General features: G+C 42.6%; 9 non-coding genes across 9 annotated transcripts; 5 read left to right on the top strand and 4 right to left on the bottom strand.

The window, feature by feature from the left end:
• Nucleotides 1-6,084: 6,084 nt before the first annotated feature.
• On the bottom strand, nt 6,085-6,156 carry trnad-guc (transfer RNA aspartic acid (anticodon GUC)). The gene has a single exon. It is a non-coding gene; the product is annotated as a tRNA-Asp (tRNA).
• A 241-nt stretch (nt 6,157-6,397) lies between these two features.
• trnav-aac (transfer RNA valine (anticodon AAC)) lies at nt 6,398-6,470 on the top strand. The gene has a single exon. It is a non-coding gene; the product is annotated as a tRNA-Val (tRNA).
• A 1,937-nt stretch (nt 6,471-8,407) lies between these two features.
• Nucleotides 8,408-8,479, bottom strand: trnad-guc (transfer RNA aspartic acid (anticodon GUC)). Its single transcript has one exon. It is a non-coding gene; the product is annotated as a tRNA-Asp (tRNA).
• Nucleotides 8,480-8,720: 241 nt separating this feature from the next.
• On the top strand, nt 8,721-8,793 carry trnav-aac (transfer RNA valine (anticodon AAC)). The gene has a single exon. It is a non-coding gene; the product is annotated as a tRNA-Val (tRNA).
• A 1,938-nt stretch (nt 8,794-10,731) lies between these two features.
• On the bottom strand, nt 10,732-10,803 carry trnad-guc (transfer RNA aspartic acid (anticodon GUC)). Its single transcript has one exon. It is a non-coding gene; the product is annotated as a tRNA-Asp (tRNA).
• A 241-nt stretch (nt 10,804-11,044) lies between these two features.
• trnav-aac (transfer RNA valine (anticodon AAC)) lies at nt 11,045-11,117 on the top strand. The gene has a single exon. It is a non-coding gene; the product is annotated as a tRNA-Val (tRNA).
• Nucleotides 11,118-13,055: 1,938 nt separating this feature from the next.
• On the bottom strand, nt 13,056-13,127 carry trnad-guc (transfer RNA aspartic acid (anticodon GUC)). Its single transcript has one exon. It is a non-coding gene; the product is annotated as a tRNA-Asp (tRNA).
• Nucleotides 13,128-13,368: 241 nt separating this feature from the next.
• trnav-aac (transfer RNA valine (anticodon AAC)) lies at nt 13,369-13,441 on the top strand. The gene has a single exon. It is a non-coding gene; the product is annotated as a tRNA-Val (tRNA).
• A 2,240-nt stretch (nt 13,442-15,681) lies between these two features.
• On the top strand, nt 15,682-15,754 carry trnav-aac (transfer RNA valine (anticodon AAC)). The gene has a single exon. It is a non-coding gene; the product is annotated as a tRNA-Val (tRNA).
• The last annotated feature ends 1,746 nt before the right edge of the window (nt 15,755-17,500 follow it).

Here is a 17,500-nt window from a genome sequence, read left to right as displayed (position 1 = left end):
TAAATTATTTTAATCAATAAGACAGATGATGTGTATATGCATTAAATGGTGTAGATGGAACATCGTAAGCACCTTTGATCCGCATTAAAGGATCAAAAGCATTCCTTTGATGTGCCAACATTCTATTTTTTACAGTGACATATCTGATTGGTGGAACTCCCTGTTACCATGGAAATGTTCACTGCACCTGCAAACTCACCAACAGCCCTATTTCATGCTACTTTGACAAATTCTATGCTTTTCAGAATTTACATAAACAAATGTTAAGTTTCTAAAATGAAAATAACTGTTAAAGAGATTATAAAACATCTATTAAGTTGTTCAAATTCAGCTTCATTAAATTAACCCATTAAGTTTCCGCATAACGCATCAGTACTAATATCAAATTCTATTGTAGGTGCTTTCTGCATATTTTTCGTCATTTGACACTTATATACACAATATATGTATCAGATCCAACTCTGTATCTGAATATTAGGACTGGGATCAGGGTAAAAAATGATATACCCCCCCCCCTCCTTCTCTCCTGGTTAGTAGATTTTAATCAAGTATATTTATCAATAAACAATGAAATGAAGAATACAAATGTTCCGATAAATGTGCTAGTTTACTGATATGTATATAAGCAGATTTTAAAAATTATCTGTGAAAAATCTTTCAATGAAAATGAAAATCATTATCTGTAATTACCAATGTGCCAACAAGTATCAAAGAATCAAATCAAAGTTGTTTATTAAACTTATTCAACACTGTCTGCTCGAGTTATCTTAGCTTGCTAGATGAAAATAAATAGACAGGGTTGTAACCTAGCAACACTTAGTGTTTGTAAGACACCATTTTGTTTTTGATTACTCAATCTTAGGGACATCTCTCAGAGGAAAAAAAATGCTGCTAATATCCTGTCTCTGAAAATAACCTCAGGCCCCAGAGGGTTAACCGAAATACAAGTCAGGAATAACTAGAACTGCCAGCAGTTATGACGGGTCCAAACCCCCCCCCGCAAGTTGGCCCCAATGACCCGGGGAGCGCACAAAGGTGGAACCAAAGCAAAACAATGGGGAGGGGGGGGGCAAATGTCAGGAAATATGGAGACGTGCATGTAACAGTATGGATTCAGCCGACTGTTGGCACTAAACAAATGGCTTTCAACTGAATGTACCGTCCATTCTCTGCAGTTCATTGACAATTTTAGCATTTTCTGGGACCGCAGACATCTTTTTAAAGCAGATGGACTTTTCCTTAAAGGAGAATTCCAGTCAATTTCAACACGTAGCTCTGTAGTTTGTACATTAGGAGGTCTGTCAGTGGAGAGAGAAATGAAACCAATCGGTGGTGTCTACCCCGTGTTATCCTCCTGCTAGAGTTAGCACCCAACAGGCTCAAACAGGGACAGTTAGTTTAAACCTGTTTTTATCACTCCAAATCCCCTTTGTGAAAACAAGGACAAGGAGTGAAACACTGACACACACACACACACACACACACACACACACACACACACACACACACACACACACACACAGTTTATATTGTCATGTTGCCAATGTTCGCACACACATGCACGCACGCACACACAGAAACACAGCTAAGGAAATGCACTTAGTTCCATTCCATCAATGTTTTTATTTAAAAATCAAATCCAAACCCAACAAGAGAACTGACAGCAGAACTAGAACATTGACAGAGTTCCAGTACATTTCCATCCAACCCTTTGGAGAGGTAAGTCCCACTCTACAGCAGAGCTAAAACTACTTTTACTGAACTGTTTCTGTTTAGTAGAGCTGGATGGTGATGGGGAAGGAGTACATTCACTTCTCTCACATTCTTCTTCAAATGAATAAATTTTTTATCAGTTATGTTCCAAATATCAGTACAGTATGATGTGCTGTGATTAAGAGATGCAAATGCACGTTTTCTTTGGGCTCTGTACCAAATTTGGTGAAGTTTGGCCCTTAGGGGGCGCTATCATCACCGTTCATTGGTTTTCTATAAAAAGTCAATGCATTTCAGTGGGAGAATTGCAACATGTCTGCCACAGTAAATGCTATAAACATGAAACCTGTGATGATTGTTTGTCATGCCTCTCTGAGGCAGTTATGACCGTAGACATATAAAGAGCAGACGCAGCATCGACCGCTACTGCCTACTGGCGCTGACGAGCCGTGGGGCGGCCATCTTGGATCGGTCACCAGCTCCACTCAGTGGAACGTGTTTGGCAGGTGCAATGAGGTGTCAGCGCATTTAATACATCATACCTCACTGAATACAGAACTGATTTTTCGCGTTCTTTTGCTGCAAATGTAGCTATGATACAGGACACATGGTTAGGCGTATTTTAATATTCATAGTAGGCAGTAATAGAATATTCTGATATGATATAAAGTCACCAGACGTCTGAGATCAAAACTGGGAACATAATCCCTGAAAATGGAGAAACACAGGGACATTTCCAGTTTGACTATCAATCTGATTGAAAAACCTAATGTTGTGTCTTTAAAAACAGAACAGGGACAGAGGTAGTTTTTTATGTGATGTAGGCTATGATTGGTATTATGCAAATCACACACTATAAATATGGTAGGTGAAGCAGGAACAGATAGTGGCAGTAACGTCAGATATTTAATAAGTGGAAGAAACAATATGATTATATTAATAGAGTCTACTTGAAGCTTTTTAAATTTGTTTCTCTCTATCACTCACACCCACACACACACACACATACACACACACACTGTACTACCACGTTGTTCTGTGATTAAAGACAGATTCTCATTTATTATCCATCTGAACGGTTTACAACCCGGTAAACGTCACCGTAGTAACGTCATCAGCACCTAATTCCATCTTTCTCATACTAGCTGGAGGCGACTATTGTGTCTTGTGCTCGTGCAAAATCACATTTGATCACACAGCTTATATGCTATTTGCTTTTAATTCCAATATTCTTTGGAGTTATACTGTAATATTACAGATTACATTGTTATGAAAACTAAAAGTATATTTACGTCCTTTATGGAGAAGATTAAGATTCATAGAAGGGTTAGAATGTGTGACATCACACATTCTCTAATGACACTGATATAGAAGGTTTAGTGTGCTGTCACAAGTGTGTGACATAACACGTCCTTTCATGACGTTCTGTGGCTTTGAACACAGACCCTGTATCTTACCGACAGACACAACCTTTCACTTGAACCCTGTCCTCCATTAAGAGACACGTCTTTGTTGGAACAGAGCTCAAAACTCAAAACACTTTTCTAAACTGCAATACAGCAGTAATAGTACAAAATACTCCAGTACCGCAAGAAATATCGTTAAAATGTATTCAAAAGTATTTTCCGTGGCTATCATGGCGACCAGCGCCTGGCTTGAGGACCTGAGAAAAGCCCTTCTGGAGGTCCAAAACCAAAACGAGGAGCTGGTCTCAGTGAATGCTGGCCTGGTGGAGGAGAAGGGGAAAATCCTCAAGGCTCTACAGTCAGAAAGATCCATGAGGAAAAACCTAAAGTAGGACCAGAAACTCAAGGATGAAGAGATCCGCCTTCTTAAGGAAAGGTTGGTCCAAGACAAAAACCTCACAGAGTCAGTCAGACGCCACTGGAGCTCAGAGTTCAACGGGTTCAATGGATCCATTAAAGAGGAGGACAAGAGCAGGAGACAGGCCTGGCAGGACGAGGTCAACTGTGGACGATGAGAATGATAGCCTTAGTACTGCGTTTATCTCTCTATTAGATTCTATTGGCTTCTCTCAAAGTGTTCATAAACCGACTCACCGTTTAACCTCAACTTTGATCTTGTTCTGGTGTATGGTGTTGAAATTGAACATTTGATAGTGTTCCCACAGAATCCCTTTTTATCTTACCACTGTTTGATAACTTTTGAGTTTATTCTGCTGAACTACACGCCAGTAGGTAAAAACTTCTATACAAGATGTCTATCTGATAGTGCTGTAGCAAAATTGAAAGATGCGATTCCATTAGCATTTAATTCATTCCCAAGTCACAAAGTAACGGAGGACTCCTATGCTAATTTCGGTCCCTCCCATATCGATCATTTTGTTGATAGTGCAGCAGGCTCGCTGCGAATGACACTTGACTCTGTTGCCCCTCTAAAAAAGAAGATGATGAAACCAAGAAGGTTTGCTCCATGGTATAACACTGAAACTAGCAATTTAAAGCAAATATCGCGGAAACTTGAGAAGAGTTGGCGTTCCACCAAACTGGAAGATTCTCGTATAATTTGGCAGGTTTGTCTTAAAACGTATAGGAAGGCCCTCCGTAATGCCAGAGCAGCGTACTACTCGTCATTAATAGAGGAAAATAGGAACAACCCCAGGTACCTTTTCAGCACTGTAGCCAGGCTGATGCAAGGTCACAGCTCTACTGAGCCAAGCATTCCCATAGCTTTAAGCAGTTACGACTTTATGAGATTCTTCAATGATAAAATTATAACAATTAGAAGGAAAATTCACCAAGACCTGCCTTTAACTGGCACTGACTTATCTCTAAAGTCAGGAACCTTAGAAACAGCTGTAAAACCAGACACATGTTTAGACTGCTTTGCTTCACTTGATCTTTATCAATTTAATTCAATTATTTCTTCATCTAAACCATCACCCTGCCTATTAGACCCTACCCAACCTTAACAAGTTTTACCCTTAGTCAACAGTTCTCTACTAGCTATAACCAATCTGTCTTTACTTACAGGCTATGTACCACAGCACTTTAAAGTATCTGTAATTAAACCTTTTTCTGAAAAAGCCCAACCTTGATCCAGATGTTTTAGACAACTACAGACCTATGTCCAACCTTCCATTTCTCTCTAAGATTCTTGAGAAAGCAGTCCCCAAACAGCTGTGTGACTTTCTGCATAGCAACAGCTTATTTGAGGATTTTGAGTCAGGATTTAGAGTTCAGTTGTCTAATTGCCTCAGACAAAGGACTTATCTCTGTAATGGTGTTATTAGATTATTAGTGCTGCTTTTTTTCACCGATGTAATATTGCAAAAATCAATTTCCATAGTGAAGTAGTAATTACATTACATTCAGGAATTCAGGAATATCCTGTCTAAAAATGATGCAGAAAAACTAGTCCATGCATTTGTTACTTCTAAACTCGATTTTACAGGAAGCCAATGCAGAGAAGCCAAACCAGGAGAGATGTGATCTCTTTTCCTGGTTCCTATCAGAACACGTGCTGCAGCATTCTGGATCAGCTGAAGAATCTTTATGGACTCTTTTAAGCAACCTGATAATAAAGAAAATAATTAGCAGCTGGTAGACAGATCTCCCCATCGGGAAATAAAACCCCAGTCTTCCGTGTGAGAGGCGGAGGCGACCATCCAAAGTTTCAGTAGTATTGTGATTTTTGTGTTGGAACAAGTTGCACTGTTTGAAATAAGCTTTTGAGATACAAGAACGTCTTCACTTGGGACAGCAATTGACTCCCAACCCGATGGGAGAAATCCTGAGCTTTGAGATTTGGAGGGGCTGACTTTGATTACGAATGCTTGACACTGGACTTCAATCTGCCCCAGTGGGCGCTGTAGATCACTGTTGGATGAAGCCCACAGAACAACATAATCTGGAAAGAGCAGAAGAGGAATTATAAGGTGCCCAGACATGACACTCTCCCACCTTCTGCTGCGCCTTGTGAGGTGCTGTTCATGTCCAGTAGATATGCTTTTTCCATCGCTTGACGATATTCCCATTTAGGGTCAGGAGTTCTCCTCCCATGCTGAACACAGCCTGAGCCAAGGCACGCTTTCCCCCTCATGATTCACCCCAGTGGAAGCTGTAGATCAATGCCTGATAAAGCCAAATGAACCACATAGTCTGCAAAGAGCATAAATGGAATTCCAAGGTGGCTAGACTTGACACTCTCCCAACTCCTGCAGCACCTTGTGACGTTTTGTTCACGTCCAGGAGTTGTGCTCTTTCAATCGCTTGAAAACATTCCCATTTAGGATCAGGAGTTCTCCTTCCATGCTGAACACAGCTTGAGCCAAGGCCCACTTTCCCGAGTAGTCCCACGCGTTCGCCGGGACTTCCTCGAGGCCTTGCATTGGTTAGCTGGTAGAAAAATCTCCCCGTCGGGGAATCGAACCCCGATCTTCCGCGTGACAGGCGGAGATACTGTCCATTATACTAACGAGGAATGCCCAAGCTTAATATTTGGCACATCAACAAATAGGTGGCGCTATTCCAACATTCAGACCACAGTCAATGCATGTAGAAATATTTAGGTTTACTACATATTTGCTATCATTCAAATCCATGACAAAGCATCTGTGACTGAATCTAGTTTAAAATCTCTATTTTGTAGCTTTTTGAACATTTGCAGTAAACTAAAAATGGTGCATTTTCCCACAAATATGCAAAATAAATGCTTTTCGTCAGTTTCCGTAGTGTAGTGGTTATCACGTTCGCCTAACACGCGAAAGGTCCCCTGTTCGAAACAGGGCGGAAACACATTTCTTTGTTTGTATTGACTTCGCACAATCAAACTCTGCGAAGTTAAACTCTCCATGACATTCACGGAAAAATCTCCCTGACGTGAAATCGTGGCCAGGCCTGCCGAAGTTTCCCCAGTGCAGTAGTCATCACATTCAGAGATTCAGGAGTATCCTGTCGAAAATTGATGCAGAAAAACTAGTCCACGCATTTGTTACTTCTAAGCTGGATTACTCCAGTTCTTTATTATCAGGTTGCTTAAAAGAGTCCATAAAGATTCTTCAGCTGATCCAGAATGCTGCAGCACGTGTTCTGATAGGAACCAGAAAAGAGATCACATCTCTCCTGGTTTGGCTTCTCTGCATTGGCTTCCTGTAAAATCCAGAATAGAATTTAAAATCCTTCTTCTCACCTACAAAGCTCTTCATGTTCAAGCACCATCTTATCTTAAAGAGCTCATTGTACCTTATTACCCCACCAGAGCACTGCTCTCCCAGAATGCAGGGTTCCTTGTGGTTCCTAAAGTCTCCAAAAGTAGAATGGGAGCCAGAGTGTTCAGCTATCAAGCTCCTCACCGGGTTCCCGTTTGGGTTCAGGAGGCAGACACCATCTCCACATTTAAGAGTAGGCTTGAGACTTTCCTCTTTGATGAAGCTTATAGGTAGTTCTGGCTCAGTTTTTCCTTGCCTCTTTCGCCTAGTGCTTGCTCTTGGTGGGAATTTTCCGGTTTCTGTAAATAACATCACAGAAGATGGTCTGGACCTGCTCTTTTATGAAAAGCGCAATGAGATAAGTGTTGTTGTGATTTGGCGCTATATAAATAAAATTGAATTGAATTAAATTACCTGAACCTCAACTTCCTAGCCTCATAGTTGATGTTTTACATTCTTGGATCCGTCTTAGGTTCCTGCTGTCTGCCTACGTTCCTGGATCCTGAAGTAGGTGATCATATCGTCACTGAAAACATATCTTTGATAGCAGGATCATTCTCAATCCTTTTGTAAAACCTTTGTCTTTCTTGGAGTATATCCACTATAATACATTCTTAAAAAATGTCATATCTTTTGCTATGGTTGGGCCTCGTATCCAAACTACTCTGGCAGATGATACTAGTGTCGATTTAGCCTTGGGAAATAATTAGCAGCTGGTAGACAGATCTCCCCATCGGGAAATAAAACCCCAGTCTTCCGTGTGAGAGGCGGAGGCGACCATCCAAAGTTTCAGTAGTATTGTGGTTTTTGTGTTGGAACAAGTTGCACTGTTTGAAATAAGCTTTTGAGATACAAGAACGTCTTCACTTGGGACAGCAATTGACTCCCAACCCGATGGGAGAAATCCTGAGCTTTGAGATTTGGAGGGGCTGACTTTGATTACGAATGCTTGACACTGGACTTCAATCTGCCCCAGTGGGTGCTGTAGATCACTGTTTGATGAAGCCCACAGAACAACATAATCTGGAAAGAGCAGAAGAGGAATTATAAGGTGCCCAGACTTGACACTCTCCCACCTTCTGCTGCGCCTTGTGAGGTGCTGTTCATGTCCAGTAGATATGCTTTTTCCATCGCTTGACGATATTCCCATTTAGGGTCAGGAGTTCTCCTCCCATGCTGAACACAGCCTGAGCCAAGGCACGCTTTCCCCCTCATGATTCACCCCAGTGGAAGCTGTAGATCAATGCCTGATAAAGCCAAATGAACCACATAGTCTGCAAAGAGCATAAATGGAATTCCAAGGTGGCTAGACTTGACACTCTCCCAACTCCTGCGGCACCTTGTGACGTTTTGTTCACGTCCAGGAGTTGTGCTCTTTCAATCGCTTGAAAACATTCCCATTTAGGATCAGGAGTTCTCCTTCCATGCTGAACACAGCTTGAGCCAAGGCCCACTTTCCCGAGTAGTCCCACGCGTTCGCCGGGACTTCCTCGAGGCCTTGCATTGGTTAGCTGGTAGAAAAATCTCCCCGTCGGGGAATCGAACCCCGATCTTCCGCGTGACAGGCGGAGATACTGTCCATTATACTAACGAGGAATGCCCAAGCTTAATATTTGGCACATCAAGAAATAGGTGGCGCTATTCCAACATTCAGACCACAGTCAATGCATGTAGAAATATTTAGGTTTACTACATATTTGCTATCATTCAAATCCATGACAAAGCATCTGTGACTGAATCTAGTTTAAAATCTCTATTTTGTAGCTTTTTGAACATTTGCAGTAAAATAAAAATGGTGCATTTTCCCACAAATATGCAAAATAAATGAATTTCGTCAGTTTCCGTAGTGTAGTGGTTATCACGTTCGCCTAACACGCGAAAGGTCCCCTGTTCGAAACAGGGCGGAAACACATTTCTTTGTTTGTATTGACTTCGCACAATCAAACTCTGCGAAGTTAAACTCTCCATGACATTCACGGAAAAATCTCCCTGACGTGAAATCGTGGCCAGGCCTGCCGAAGTTTCCCCAGTGCAGTAGTCATCACATTCAGAGATTCAGGAGTATCCTGTCGAAAATTGATGCAGAAAAACTAGTCCACGCATTTGTTACTTCTAAGCTGGATTACTCCAGTTCTTTATTATCAGGTTGCTTAAAAGAGTCCATAAAGATTCTTCAGCTGATCCAGAATGCTGCAGCACGTGTTCTGATAGGAACCAGAAAAAGAGATCACATCTCTCCTGGTTTGGCTTCTCTGCATTGGCTTCCTGTAAAATCCAGAATAGAATTTAAAATCCTTCTTCTCACCTACAAAGCTCTTCATGTTCAAGCACCATCTTATCTTAAAGAGCTCATTGTACCTTATTACCCCACCAGAGCACTGCTCTCCCAGAATGCAGGGTTCCTTGTGGTTCCTAAAGTCTCCAAAAGTAGAATGGGAGCCAGAGTGTTCAGCTATCAAGCTCCTCACCGGGTTCCCGTTTGGGTTCAGGAGGCAGACACCATCTCCACATTTAAGAGTAGGCTTGAGACTTTCCTCTTTGATGAAGCTTATAGGTAGTTCTGGCTCAGTTTTTCCTTGCCTCTTTCGCCTAGTGCTTGCTCTTGGTGGGAATTTTCCGGTTTCTGTAAATAACATCACAGAAGATGGTCTGGACCTGCTCTTTTATGAAAAGCGCAATGAGATAAGTGTTGTTGTGATTTGGCGCTATATAAATAAAATTGAATTGAATTAAATTACCTGAACCTCAACTTCCTAGCCTCATAGTTGATGTTTTACATTCTTGGATCCGTCTTAGGTTCCTGCTGTCTGCCTACGTTCCTGGATCCTGAAGTAGGTGATCATATCGTCACTGAAAACATATCTTTGATAGCAGGATCATTCTCAATCCTTTTGTAAAACCTTTGTCTTTCTTGGAGTATATCCACTATAATACATTCTTAAAAAATGTCATATCTTTTGCTATGGTTGGGCCTTGTATCCAAACTACTCTGGCAGATGATACTAGTGTCGATTTAGCCTTGGGAAATAATTAGCAGCTGGTAGACAGATCTCCCCATCGGGAAATAAAACCCCAGTCTTCCGTGTGAGAGGCGGAGGCGACCATCCAAAGTTTCAGTAGTATTGTGGTTTTTGTGTTGGAACAAGTTGCACTGTTTGAAATAAGCTTTTGAGATACAAGAACGTCTTCACTTGGGACAGCAATTGACTCCCAACCCGATGGGAGAAATCCTGAGCTTTGAGATTTGGAGGGGCTGACTTTGATTACGAATGCTTGACACTGGACTTCAATCTGCCCCAGTGGGTGCTGTAGATCACTGTTTGATGAAGCCCACAGAACAACATAATCTGGAAAGAGCAGAAGAGGAATTATAAGGTGCCCAGACTTGACACTCTCCCACCTTCTGCTGCGCCTTGTGAGGTGCTGTTCATGTCCAGTAGATATGCTTTTTCCATCGCTTGACGATATTCCCATTTAGGGTCAGGAGTTCTCCTCCCATGCTGAACACAGCCTGAGCCAAGGCACGCTTTCCCCCTCATGATTCACCCCAGTGGAAGCTGTAGATCAATGCCTGATAAAGCCAAATGAACCACATAGTCTGCAAAGAGCATAAATGGAATTCCAAGGTGGCTAGACTTGACACTCTCCCAACTCCTGCGGCACCTTGTGACGTTTTGTTCACGTCCAGGAGTTGTGCTCTTTCAATCGCTTGAAAACATTCCCATTTAGGATCAGGAGTTCTCCTTCCATGCTGAACACAGCTTGAGCCAAGGCCCACTTTCCCGAGTAGTCCCACGCGTTCGCCGGGACTTCCTCGAGGCCTTGCATTGGTTAGCTGGTAGAAAAATCTCCCCGTCGGGGAATCGAACCCCGATCTTCCGCGTGACAGGCGGAGATACTGTCCATTATACTAACGAGGAATGCCCAAGCTTAATATTTGGCACATCAAGAAATAGGTGGCGCTATTCCAACATTCAGACCACAGTCAATGCATGTAGAAATATTTAGGTTTACTACATATTTGCTATCATTCAAATCCATGACAAAGCATCTGTGACTGAATCTAGTTTAAAATCTCTATTTTGTAGCTTTTTGAACATTTGCAGTAAAATAAAAATGGTGCATTTTCCCACAAATATGCAAAATAAATGAATTTCGTCAGTTTCCGTAGTGTAGTGGTTATCACGTTCGCCTAACACGCGAAAGGTCCCCTGTTCGAAACAGGGCGGAAACACATTTCTTTGTTTGTATTGACTTCGCACAATCAAACTCTGCGAAGTTAAACTCTCCATGACATTCACGGAAAAATCTCCCTGACGTGAAATCGTGGCCAGGCCTGCCGAAGTTTCCCCAGTGCAGTAGTCATCACATTCAGAGATTCAGGAGTATCCTGTCGAAAATTGATGCAGAAAAACTAGTCCACGCATTTGTTACTTCTAAGCTGGATTACTCCAGTTCTTTATTATCAGGTTGCTTAAAAGAGTCCATAAAGATTCTTCAGCTGATCCAGAATGCTGCAGCACGTGTTCTGATAGGAACCAGAAAAAGAGATCACATCTCTCCTGGTTTGGCTTCTCTGCATTGGCTTCCTGTAAAATCCAGAATAGAATTTAAAATCCTTCTTCTCACCTACAAAGCTCTTCATGTTCAAGCACCATCTTATCTTAAAGAGCTCATTGTACCTTATTACCCCACCAGAGCACTGCTCTCCCAGAATGCAGGGTTCCTTGTGGTTCCTAAAGTCTCCAAAAGTAGAATGGGAGCCAGAGTGTTCAGCTATCAAGCTCCTCACCGGGTTCCCGTTTGGGTTCAGGAGGCAGACACCATCTCCACATTTAAGAGTAGGCTTGAGACTTTCCTCTTTGATGAAGCTTATAGGTAGTTCTGGCTCAGTTTTTCCTTGCCTCTTTCGCCTAGTGCTTGCTCTTGGTGGGAATTTTCCGGTTTCTGTAAATAACATCACAGAAGATGGTCTGGACCTGCTCTTTTATGAAAAGCGCAATGAGATAAGTGTTGTTGTGATTTGGCGCTATATAAATAAAATTGAATTGAATTAAATTACCTGAACCTCAACTTCCTAGCCTCATAGTTGATGTTTTACATTCTTGGATCCGTCTTAGGTTCCTGCTGTCTGCCTACGTTCCTGGATCCTGAAGTAGGTGATCATATCGTCACTGAAAACATATCTTTGATAGCAGGATCATTCTCAATCCTTTTGTAAAACCTTTGTCTTTCTTGGAGTATATCCACTATAATACATTCTTAAAAAATGTCATATCTTTTGCTATGGTTGGGCCTTGTATCCAAACTACTCTGGCAGATGATACTAGTGTCGATTTAGCCTTGGGAAATAATTAGCAGCTGGTAGACAGATCTCCCCATCGGGAAATAAAACCCCAGTCTTCCGTGTGAGAGGCGGAGGCGACCATCCAAAGTTTCAGTAGTATTGTGGTTTTTGTGTTGGAACAAGTTGCACTGTTTGAAATAAGCTTTTGAGATACAAGAACGTCTTCACTTGGGACAGCAATTGACTCCCAACCCGATGGGAGAAATCCTGAGCTTTGAGATTTGGAGGGGCTGACTTTGATTACGAATGCTTGACACTGGACTTCAATCTGCCCCAGTGGGTGCTGTAGATCACTGTTTGATGAAGCCCACAGAACAACATAATCTGGAAAGAGCAGAAGAGGAATTATAAGGTGCCCAGACTTGACACTCTCCCACCTTCTGCTGCGCCTTGTGAGGTGCTGTTCATGTCCAGTAGATATGCTTTTTCCATCGCTTGACGATATTCCCATTTAGGGTCAGGAGTTCTCCTCCCATGCTGAACACAGCCTGAGCCAAGGCACGCTTTCCCCCTCATGATTCACCCCAGTGGAAGCTGTAGATCAATGCCTGATAAAGCCAAATGAACCACATAGTCTGCAAAGAGCATAAATGGAATTCCAAGGTGGCTAGACTTGACACTCTCCCAACTCCTGCGGCACCTTGTGACGTTTTGTTCACGTCCAGGAGTTGTGCTCTTTCAATCGCTTGAAAACATTCCCATTTAGGATCAGGAGTTCTCCTTCCATGCTGAACACAGCTTGAGCCAAGGCCCACTTTCCCGAGTAGTCCCACGCGTTCGCCGGGACTTCCTCGAGGCCTTGCATTGGTTAGCTGGTAGAAAAATCTCCCCGTCGGGGAATCGAACCCCGATCTTCCGCGTGACAGGCGGAGATACTGTCCATTATACTAACGAGGAATGCCCAAGCTTAATATTTGGCACATCAAGAAATAGGTGGCGCTATTCCAACATTCAGACCACAGTCAATGCATGTAGAAATATTTAGGTTTACTACATATTTGCTATCATTCAAATCCATGACAAAGCATCTGTGACTGAATCTAGTTTAAAATCTCTATTTTGTAGCTTTTTGAACATTTGCAGTAAAATAAAAATGGTGCATTTTCCCACAAATATGCAAAATAAATGAATTTCGTCAGTTTCCGTAGTGTAGTGGTTATCACGTTCGCCTAACACGCGAAAGGTCCCCTGTTCGAAACAGGGCGGAAACACATTTCTTTGTTTGTATTGACTTCGCACAATCAAACTCTGCGAAGTTAAACTCTCCATGACATTCACGGAAAAATCTCCCTGACGTGAAATCGTGGCCAGGCCTGCCGAAGTTTCCCCAGTGCAGTAGTCATCACATTCAGAGATTCAGGAGTATCCTGTCGAAAATTGATGCAGAAAAACTAGTCCACGCATTTGTTACTTCTAAGCTGGATTACTCCAGTTCTTTATTATCAGGTTGCTTAAAAGAGTCCATAAAGATTCTTCAGCTGATCCAGAATGCTGCAGCACGTGTTCTGATAGGAACCAGAAAAGAGATCACATCTCTCCTGGTTTGGCTTCTCTGCATTGGCTTCCTGTAAAATCCAGAATAGAATTTAAAATCCTTCTTCTCACCTACAAAGCTCTTCATGTTCAAGCACCATCTTATCTTAAAGAGCTCATTGTACCTTATTACCCCACCAGAGCACTGCTCTCCCAGAATGCAGGGTTCCTTGTGGTTCCTAAAGTCTCCAAAAGTCGAATGGGAGCCAGAGTGTTCAGCTATCAAGCTCCTCACCGGTTCCCGTTTGGGTTCAGGAGGCAGACACCATCTCCACATTTAAGAGTAGGCTTGAGACTTTCCTCTTTGATGAAGCTTATAGGTAGTTCTGGCTCAGTTTTCCTTGCCTCTTTCGCCTAGTGCTTGCTCTTGGTGGGAATTTTCCGGTTTCTGTAAATAACATCACAGAAGATGGTCTGGACCTGCTCTTTTATGAAAAGCGCAATGAGATAAGTGTTGTTGTGATTTGGCGCTATATAAATAAAATTGAATTGAATTAAATTACCTGAACCTCAACTTCCTAGCCTCATAGTTGATGTTTTACATTCTTGGATCCGTCTTAGGTTCCTGCTGTCTGCCTACGTTCCTGGATCCTGAAGTAGGCGATCATATCGTCACTGAAAACATATCTTTGATAGCAGGATCATTCTCAATCCTTTTGTAAAACCTTTGTCTTTCTTGGAGTATATCCACTATAATACATTCTTAAAAATGTCATATCTTTTGCTATGGTTGGGCCTCGTATCCAAACTACTCTGCAGATGATACTAGTGTCGATTTAGCCTTGGGAAATAATTAGCAGCTGGTAGACAGATCTCCCCATCGGGAAATAAAACCCCAGTCTTCCGTGTGAGAGGCGGAGGCGACCATCCAAAGTTTCAGTAGTATTGTGGTTTTTTGTTGGAACAAGTTGCACTGTTTGAAATAAGCTTTTGAGATACAAGAACGTCTTCACTTGGGACAGCAATTGACTCCCAACCCGATGGGAGAAATCCTGAGCTTTGAGATTTGGAGGGGCTGACTTTGATTACGAATGCTTGACACTGGACTTCAATCTGCCCCAGTGGGTGCTGTAGATCACTGTTTGATGAAGCCCACAGAACAACATAATCTGGAAAGAGCAGAAGAGGAATTATAAGGTGCCCAGACTTGACACTCTCCCACCTTCTGCTGCGCCTTGTGAGGTGCTGTTCATGTCCAGTAGATATGCTTTTTCCATCGCTTGACGATATTCCCATTTAGGGTCAGGAGTTCTCCTCCCATGCTGAACACAGCCTGAGCCAAGGCACGCTTTCCCCCTCATGATTCACCCCAGTGGAAGCTGTAGATCAATGCCTGATAAAGCCAAATGAACCACATAGTCTGCAAAGAGCATAAATGGAATTCCAAGGTGGCTAGACTTGACACTCTCCCAACTCCTGCGGCACCTTGTGACGTTTTGTTCACGTCCAGGAGTTGTGCTCTTTCAATCGCTTGAAAACATTCCCTTTAGGATCAGGAGTTCCTTCCATGCTGAACACAGCTTGAGCCAAGGCCCACTTTCCCGAGTAGTCCCACGCGTTCGCCGGGACTTCCTCGAGGCCTTGCATTGGTTAGCTGGTAGAAAAATCTCCCCGTCGGGGATCGAACCCCGATCTTCCGCGTGACAGGCGGAGATACTGTCCATTATACTAACGAGGAATGCCCAAGCTTAATATTTGGCACATCAAGAAATAGGTGGCGCTATTCCAACATTCAGACCACAGTCAATGCATGTAGAAATATTTAGGTTACTACATATTTGCTATCATTCAAATCCATGACAAAGCATCTGTGACTGAATCTAGTTTAAAATCTCTATTTTGTAGCTTTTTGAACATTTGCAGTAAAATAAAAATGGTGCATTTTCCCACAAATATGCAAAATAAATGAATTTCGTCAGTTTCCGTAGTGTAGTGGTTATCACGTTCGCCTAACACGCGAAAGGTCCCCTGTTCGAAACAGGGCGGAAACACATTTCTTTGTTGTATTGACTTCGCACAATCAAACTCTGCGAAGTTAAACTCTCCATGACATTCACGGAAAAATCTCCCTGACGTGAAATCGTGGCCAGGCCTGCCGAAGTTTCCCCAGTGCAGTAGTCATCACATTCAGAGATTCAGGAGTATCCTGTCGAAAAGATGCAGAAAAAACTAGTCCACGCATTGTTACTTCTAAGCTGGATTACTCCAGTTCTTTATTATCAGGTTGCTTAAAAGAGTCCATAAAGATTTTCAGCTGATCCAGAATGCTGCAGCACGTTGTTCTGATAGGAACCAGAAAAGAGATCACATCTCTCCTGGTTTGGCTTCTCTGCATTGGCTTCCTGTAAAATCCAGAATAGAATTTAAATCCTTTTCTCACCTACAAAGCTCTTCATGTTCAAGCACCATCTTATCTTAAAGAGCTCATTGTACCTTATTACCCCACCAGAGCACTGCTCTCCCAGAATGCAGGGTTCCTTGTGGTTCCTAAAGTCTCAAAAGTCGAATGGGAGCCAGAGTGTTCAGCTATCAAGCTCCTCACCGGGTTCCCGTTTGGGTTCAGGAGGCAGACACATCTCCACATTAAGAGTAGGCTTGGACTTTCCTCTTGATGAAGCTTATAGGTAGTTCTGGCTCAGTTTTTCCTTGCCTCTTTGCCTAGTGCTTGCTCTTGGTGGGAATTTTCCGGTTTCTGTAATAACATCACAGAAGATGGTCTGGACCTGCTCTTTATGAAAAGCGCAATGAGATAAGTGTTGTTGTGATTTGGCGCTATATAAATAAAAGAATTGAATTAAATTACCTGAACCTCAACTTCCTAGCCTCATAGTTGATGTTTTACATTCTTGGATCCGTCTTAGGTTCCTGCTGTCTGCCTACGTTCCTGGATCCTGAAGTAGGCGATCATATCGTCACTGAAAACATATCTTTGATAGCAGGATCATTCTCAATCCTTTTGTAAACCTTTGTCTTTCTTGAGTATATCACTATAATACATTCTTAAAAAATGTCATATCTTTTGCTATGGTTGGGCCTTGTATCCAAACTACTCTGGCAGATGATACTAGTGTCGATTTAGCCTGGGAAATAATTAGCAGCTGGTAGACAGATCTCCCCATCGGAAATAAACCCCAGGCTTCCGTGTGAGAGGCGGAGGCGACCATCCAAAGTTTCAGTAGTATTGTGGTTTTTGTGTTGGAACAAGTTGCACTGTTTGAAATAAGCTTTGAGATACAAGAACGTCTTCACTGGGACAGCAATTGACTCCCAACCCGATGGGAGAAATCCTGAGCTTTGAGATTTGGAGGGGCTGACTTTGATTACGAATGCTTGACACTGGACTTCAATCTGCCCCAGTGGGTGCTGTAGATCACTGTTTGATGAAGCCCACAGAACAACATAATCTGGAAAGAGCAGAAGAGGAATTATAAGGTGCCCAGACTGGACACTCCCCACCTTCTGCTGCGCCTTGGGAGGTGCTGTTCATGTCCAGTAGATATGCTTTTTCCATCGCTTGACGATATCCCATTTAGGGTCAGGAGTCTCCTCCCATGCTGAACACAGCCTGAGCCAAGGCACGCTTCCCCTCATGATTCACCACAGTGGAAGTGTAGATCAATGCCTGATAAAAGCCAAAGAACCACATAGTCTGCAAAGAGCATAAGGAAATCCAAGGTGGCTTTAGGGATGCACTCCTCCAAGTCCTGCGGCACCTTGTGACGTTTGTTCACGTCCAG

Source organism: Etheostoma spectabile, unplaced genomic scaffold (assembly GCF_008692095.1).
Source record: "Etheostoma spectabile isolate EspeVRDwgs_2016 unplaced genomic scaffold, UIUC_Espe_1.0 scaffold00018694, whole genome shotgun sequence".
Classification (NCBI taxonomy): Eukaryota; Metazoa; Chordata; class Actinopteri; order Perciformes; family Percidae; genus Etheostoma; species Etheostoma spectabile.
Note: the sequence above shows the minus strand (reverse complement) of the source record. Positions and strands in the feature narration are given on the sequence as shown.